The sequence below is a fragment of the Xenopus tropicalis genome, chromosome 3 (genome assembly GCF_000004195.4).
Source record: "Xenopus tropicalis strain Nigerian chromosome 3, UCB_Xtro_10.0, whole genome shotgun sequence".
Classification (NCBI taxonomy): domain Eukaryota; kingdom Metazoa; phylum Chordata; class Amphibia; order Anura; family Pipidae; genus Xenopus; species Xenopus tropicalis.
The window spans coordinates 3,778,726-3,785,795 of NC_030679.2; the positions used below are offsets into that span (position 1 = coordinate 3,778,726).

Here is a 7,070-nt window from a genome sequence, read left to right on the forward strand (position 1 = left end):
TCAATCTTTCTTCTTCGCTATACATTACTCTTAGTTCAGCATTTTTCTTTGTTTTTTTTTATTTTAATTTTTTTCTTTGTAGCTTCTGATTGGATCTTTCTTTAGTATATTGTCCTTTGCTCTGCTTTTGGCTGTCTTTCTTTCTCATTGTTTCTAGCATTTGTAAATCCTGTTTTTTTTTCCTTCTCTTTGGTTAATGTGTATTTCTCTCATATTCCCTCCTCTTCTCTTCGAGTTTATCTTATTTTTTACTCTTTTCTAGGTCAGAGCCTGATTCCTCTGTTACTTCGGCTCGCTTGGGACTGCTCCATCTTTGCCCATGGGTGCAAGGGAGCGGGCCAGCTCTGTTTTTTTCTTTGTTTAATTTTTGGCTTGAATCCAATCGTCCCCCACTTTTATCTTACCCAGCGTCTTACCATTAGTCTTTTTGATTTTTTTCTCAGTTTTACTTCTTGCTTCCTGAGCTGCTCTCTTCCCATCGTCGGCAGGAACCGCCCGCCTGGGGTTAGGTATGATCCGAATGCGGGCGCGCGCTTGCCCAGTAAGTTTCATCGCCAGTGTACCGAGGCTGGCTGGGGTATCTCTGTACTCTCCTGCTCCTGAGGATGCTCTCTCTGTTTTTTCCTCCTGTGGTGCATTTTTTTTTTTTTTGTTTCTAAGTGAACCTTTTTTTGGATTTCCTGTTTTTCTTTTTGTCTTTCGTCTTGTTGGTTGTTATTTTTTTTTGTTTGAATTTTCAGATTCTGTCTTCTTCTTTTTCTATTGTTTATATTTTTTTTTTTACTCTTTTTCGTAGTTGTGTATTAGAGTGAGTTTTTTTTTTTGTATTTCTTTCGTTTTTCTTACTTTCCTTGTTTTCTTTGTTTTCTCTGTTGGTCTTCTCTCTTTTGAGCGCTCCGATTGGTCTTATTGATGAGGTCTGGGGTAATAGGCTGTGGTCGGCGCGTGGGGTATGGTGGGTGGGAATGGCAGGGTGCGTGGCCGCCCAGTACTTTAGGCCCGAGGGTTAGCTAGGTGAGGGTGAGGTGGAGTGGTGCTCGTTGTAGGCGGTGGGGTGGGGGTGGGGGTGGGGGGGTGTGTGTGGCCTGGTCGTGCGCTGGGGTGGGCGGGGTTTGCGGTGCTCTGGGTTGTCTCTGCATGGGGGTCCGAGACAAGGGGTGAATACCGCGTGGCAGGGCCGTGTGTTGGAATGGGGTGAAGGGGGGGGGGGTGGCGTGGGAGGGGTGGGTGGCGCGGCCAGGGGTTGAGTGGGTGAGCGGCTGTAGAGGAGTGCGTTGAGTCGTGGCTGTGACGTGGTGGTGGTGCGTGGTGGGTGGGTGCGTGCTGGTTGTGTCGGGATGGTGGGTGCGAGGCGGAGGAAGCGTGGCGGCGCGGGGGCGTGGTGGTGAGAGCATGGAGGATGCGAGAGGGGTGGGGCTCGAGTGACTGTGGAGGGAGGTGTGAGGGAGGGGAGGCGTAGGTGGAGTGTGGCAGTGGGGGGTTGGGAGTTGGCGCTGGGGCTGCGGGTGTGGGGGGGGGCGTGGGCGTCTGGCGTGTGGTGGAGGGGGGCGCGGGAGGAGGAGGGCGGGGTGCGGCGTGGGGTGAAGGGGGGAGATGCGAGTCGTGGGGCGGGGGGCAGGTATGGGAGCGAGGGCGAGGGGAGGGTTCTAGATGTGTCGTGTGGGGAGGTGGGGGGGTTGGGTGGGTGCGTGGGTGTCGGGGTGGGGGTTGGTGGGGGGGGTGTTGGGTTCGCGAGTGGGGTGAGGGGGAGCCGGGGGTGCCCGCGGGGGGTAGGAGGGGGGTGGAGATGTGGGCGAGATGGGGCGCGGGGGCGGGGTGAGGGGGGGGGGGGGGGGGGGGGGGGGGGGGTGGGGGTGGGGGTGGGGGGGGGGGGGGGGGGAGGGGGTAGCTGGTAGCGGGAGCGTAGGTCAAGGGGGGGAGGAGGGGCGGTGGGGGGCCTCGCTGTGTTGGGAGGGTGTTCGCTTGGCGTGTATAGTTGGCGGGGGGGAGGGTGGCGGGCCTGGGGCTGGCGGTCCGTGGTGTGGGTCCCTGGTGGGGCGAGGGGGTGGGGTGGGGCAGGGATAGCGTGCGGGGCCGCGGTTGGGGTGGGGAAGGTGAGAGAGTCAGGGATCCGGTGGCCGGCTTGTGATGGTGGGGTGTAGTCGGGGGGTGGGGGGGCGCGTTGAGCGGGGAGGCTCGGGGGGAGTGGCTTCTGGGGTGACGTTGGGGGGGGGTGGGGGGGGGGGGGGGGGTGGGGGGGGGGGGGTGCGCGTGGGCGTGCGCGGGTGCGTGCGTGGGTGGCTGTGTCCGGCGGGGGGGATGGTGGCAGGGCGGGGGGAGCGGTGGGTGGCGGGGGGGGGGGTGGTAGGAGGTGAAGGGGTGAGGAGGGTGGCGGGCGGGCTGGGGGCGGGAGGGCGAGTGCGTAGGGGGGGCTGGCGGGGGGGGGGGGGGTGGGGGGCGGTTGGATGCAGGGGGGGGGGGGGGTTCTCGGGGTGCGTTCGCGGGGGGTGAGCGGTGTGTGTCTGATTTGCTGGTTGATGGTATTTTTCTCGGGTATGTTTCGTGGTGAGAAAAGTTTGTGTAAACTTGATATTTTGTGTTGTGCTGTTAAGTGTCCTATTGACGTTGTGTTGTAGCGTTCTTCATTGACATTCTCGAAGGACCACCAATGTTTTTGGGGTGTTATGCGACCTTCGTGTTTTCTCTCTCTTTGGGCGTGCTTTCATTGTTATCGACGCGTATTCCTGTAAGACTTCAACTGAACATGTGAAGCCAGGAGTCATGCTTTCGTGACCGGGCTAATAGACCAGAATTTTCGGTTTAGAGGGTGCCGTGCGAGGCGGGGAAGGGGTGGGTGGCGGTTGCCGAGTGCGTGAGCAGAGGGGAGGGGGGGGTGTGGTGTGGTCAGAGTGAAGAGGGGGCTGTGCCGTGCGTGGAGGTGTGTGAGAGTGGTGGTGGCGTAGTCGACTGAGTGGAGCGGAGGTGAGGATCGATGGGTGAGTGGTGTATGGGTGCTAGGATCAGCTGGAGGTAGTGAGCGAGGGGGTGGGGGGCGTTTTTTGTGGCTTCTAGGGGCGCTGGTTGCTGGTGTTTGTGAGCTTGGGAGGTGTGGCGGTGAAGGTGAGAGGGGTCGCCAGAGGCGAGTGGGTTGGTTAGATATTCTTTTCTATATTTATTTTTTTAGTGTGTTTTTGTGATTTTATTTGTTTATGCGTGTATTCGCTTTTGTTGTGTTTTTGTATGTTGATTTTTAGCAGTACTTGAACATTTTTTTTAGTAGGAATTTTTATTTTAAAGGGTGGTTGTTCCTTCAGATTAACTTTTAGGACGATGTAGAGAGTGCTATTCTGAGACAGTTTGCAGTTGGTCTTCATTTTTTACTATTTGCAGCTCTTCAGCAAACTGGTTGCTAGGGTCGAGAATAAACAATGAAGACCAATTGAAAAGTTTGCTGGGAATAGGCCATTCTGTAACATGCTATACTCATCTATTGGGCAGTTTTCCCATCAGCCCTTGTGCTATTGGGGCTAATATGGGTCACTGGGGAGAATCGGTTCTGACCATAGAGTTTGTCCGCAGCCGTTTGTTATACACGACATGGAGACGCTGTGCATGGCCGAGAAGACGTTTAGTGGCCAAACTGGTGGCCAACGGCATCCAGAACAAGGAGGCGGAGGTGCGGATCTTCCATTGCTGCCAGTGCACGTCGGTAGAGACGGTAACGGAACTGACGGAGTTCGCCAAATCCATCCCCGGCTTCACCGAGCTGGACCTCAACGATCAAGTGACTTTGTTAAAGTACGGGGTCTACGAGGCCATGTTCGCCATGTTGCGTCCGTCATGAACAAGATGGGATGTTGGTGGCCTACGGCAACGGTTTCATCACGCGGGGAAATTCCTGAAGAGCCTGAGGAAGCCCATCGGGGACATGATGGAGCCCAAGTTTGAGTTTGCCATGAAGTTCAATGCCTTGGAGCTGGACGACAGCGACCCTGTCTCTGTTTGTAGCTGGCGCTCATTTGCTTGTGGAGGTAAGTGAAGGGTTTAATGAGTGATTCATTGGGGGTGGGGAGGAAAGGAGATCTCACCATCGCATAGGAAGGGGTTCCTTACTGTAAGGGCAGTCAGGTTATGGGGTTCCCCTACCCAGAGAGGGGGAATGAGTGATACATTGGGGGTGGGGGGGGAAAGGGGATCTCACCATCAGCATAGGAAGGGGTTCCTTACTGTAAGGGCAGTCAGGTTATGGGGTTCCCTAACCCAGAGAGGGGGAAATGAGTGATACATTGGGGGTGGGGGGGAAAGGGGATTCTCACCATCAGCATAGGGAAGGGGTTCCTTACTGTAAGGGCAGTCAGGTTATGGGTTCCCTACCAAGAGAGGGGGAATGAGTGATACATTGGGGGGTGGGGGGGAAAGGGGATATCACCATCAGCAATAGGAAGGGGTTCCTTACTGTAAGGGCAGTCAGGTTATGGGTTCCCTACCAAAAGAGGTGGAATGAGTGATACATTGGGGGGTGGGGAGGAAAGGGGATCTCACCATCCAGCATAGGAAGGGGTTCCTTACTGTAAGGGCAGTCAGGTTATGGGGTTCCCTACGCAAGAGAGGGGGAATGAGTGATACATTGGGGGTGGGGAGGAAAGGGGATCTCACCATCAGCATAGGAAGGGGTTCCTTACTGTAAGGGCAGTCAGGTTATGGGGTTCCCTACCAAGAGAGGGGGGAATGAGTGATACATTGGGGGTGGGGTGGAAAGGAGATCTCACCATCAGCATAGGAAGGGGCTCCTTACTGTAAGGGCAGTCAGGTTATGGGATTCCCTACCCAGAGAGGGGGAATGAGTAATACATTGGGGGTGGGGAGGAAAGGGGATCTCACCATCAGCATAGGAAGGGGGTTCCTTACTGTAAGGGCAGTCAGGGTATGGGATTCCCTACCCAGAGAGGGGGAATGAGTGATACATTGGGGTGGGGGTGAAAGGGGATGTCACCATCAGCATAGGAAGGGGTTCCTTACTGTAAGGGCAGTCAGGTTATGGGGTTCCCTACCAAGAGAGGGGGAATGAGTGATACATTGGGGGTGGGGGGAAAGGGGATCTCAACCATCAGCATAGGGAGGGGTTCCTTACTGTAAGGGCAGTCAGGTTATGGGATTCCCTACCAAGAGAGGGGGAATGAGTGATACATTGGGGTGGGGGAAAAGGGGGATCTCACTATCAGCATAGGAAGGGGTTCCTTACTGTAAGGGGCAGTCAGGTTATGGGGTTCCCCTACCAAGAGAGGGGGAATGAGTGATACATTGGGTGTGGGGAGGGAAAGGGGATCTCACCATCAGCATAGGGGAGGGGTTCCTTACTGTAAGGGCAGTCAGGTTATGGGTTCCCTACCAAGAGAGGGGAATGAGTGATACATTGGGGGTGGGGGGGAAAGGGGGATCTCACCATCAGCATAGGGAGGGGTTCCTTACTGTAAGGGCAGTCAGGTTATGGGATTCCCTACCAAGAGAGGGGGAATGAGTGATACATTGGGGTGGGGAGGAAAGGAGATCTCACCATCAGCATAGGGAGGGGTTCCTTACTGTAAGGGCAGTCAGGTTATGGGGTTCCCTACCCAGAGAGGGGGAATGAGTGATACATTGGGGGTGGGGAGGAAAGAGGATCTCACTATCAGCATACGAAGGGGTTCCTTACTGTAAGGGCAGTCAGGTTATGGGATTCCCTACCCAGAGAGGGGGAATGAGTGATACATTGGGGGTGGGGAGGAAAGGGGATCTCACCATCAGCATAGGAAGGGGTTCCTTACTGTAAGGGCAGTCAGGTTATGGGGTTCCCCTACCCAGAGAGGGGGAATGAGTGATACATTGGGGGTGGGGAGGAAAGGGGATCTCACCATCAGCATAGGAAGGGGTTCCTTACTGTAAGGGCAGTCAGGTTATGGGGTTCCCTACCCAGAGAGGGGGAATGAGTGATACATTGGGGGTGGGGAGGAAAGGGGATCTCACATCAGCATAGGAAGGGGTTCCTTACTGTAAGGGCAGTCAGGTTATGGGTTCCCTACCCAGAGAGGCGGAATGAGTGATACATTGGGGGGTGGGAGGAAAGGGGATCTCACCATCAGCATAGGAAGGGGTTCCTTACTGTAAGGGCAGTCAGGTTATGGGGTTCCCTACCCAGAGAGGGGGAATGAGTGATACATTGGGGGTGGGGGGGAAAGGGATCTCACCATCAGCATAGGAAGGGGTTCCTTACTGTAAGGGCAGTCAGGTTTATGGGTTCCCTACCCAGGAGAGGGGGAATGAGTGATTCATTAGGGGTGGGGAGGAAAGGGGATCTCACCATCAGCCAGTAGGAAGGGGTTCCTTACTGTAAGGGCAGTCAGGTTATGGGGTTCCCTACCCAGAGAGGGGAATGAGTGATTCATTAGGGTGTGGGGGAGGAAAGGGGATCTCACTATCAGCATAGGAAGGGGGTTCCTTACTGTTAAGGGCATCAGTTTGTGGAATCCATAACTCTTGTTCCCTAACCCCGCCCCCCAGACCGCCCGGGATTGGTGAACGTTCCCAGCATAGAGAAGATGCAGGAGAGCATCGTCCACGTCCTGAAACTCCACCTCCAATCGAATCACCCTGACGACGGCTTCCTCTTCCCGAAGCTGCTGCAGAAGATGGCCGACCTGCGGCCAGTTGGTGACGGAGCACGCGCAGCTGGTACAGACCATCAAGAAGACGGAGACGGACGCGGCGCTGCACCCGCTGCTGCAGGAAATCTACAGGGACATGTACTGAGCGCTCGGCCGCTTTCTCCTTTAAAGATTTTACTTTTTTTTTTTTAAAGATTTTTTTTATTTTTCCATATTTTGGACGGGAGCAAAATCAGCAGAATTGGGGGCTTATTTACTTGTGCCTTCTCCTCCAGCCATGGCAACGCTCCTACAGCCTGCACTACAGTTCCTGGGCGGGCTATCTGCCCGGGGGGCGGGGGCAGACTATCTGCCCGGGGGGTGGGGCAGACTATCTGCCCGGGGGGTGGGTCAGACTTACTGCCCTGGGACGGGGGTCAGACTATCTGCCCTGGGACGGGGGTCAGACTA

The 7,070-nt window shown here is 55.4% G+C and overlaps 1 pseudogene; it reads left to right on the plus strand.

The window, feature by feature from the left end:
• Positions 1-3,510: 3,510 nt before the first annotated feature.
• On the plus strand, positions 3,511-6,832 carry LOC116409454 (annotated as a pseudogene).
• Positions 6,833-7,070: the final 238 nt, after the last annotated feature.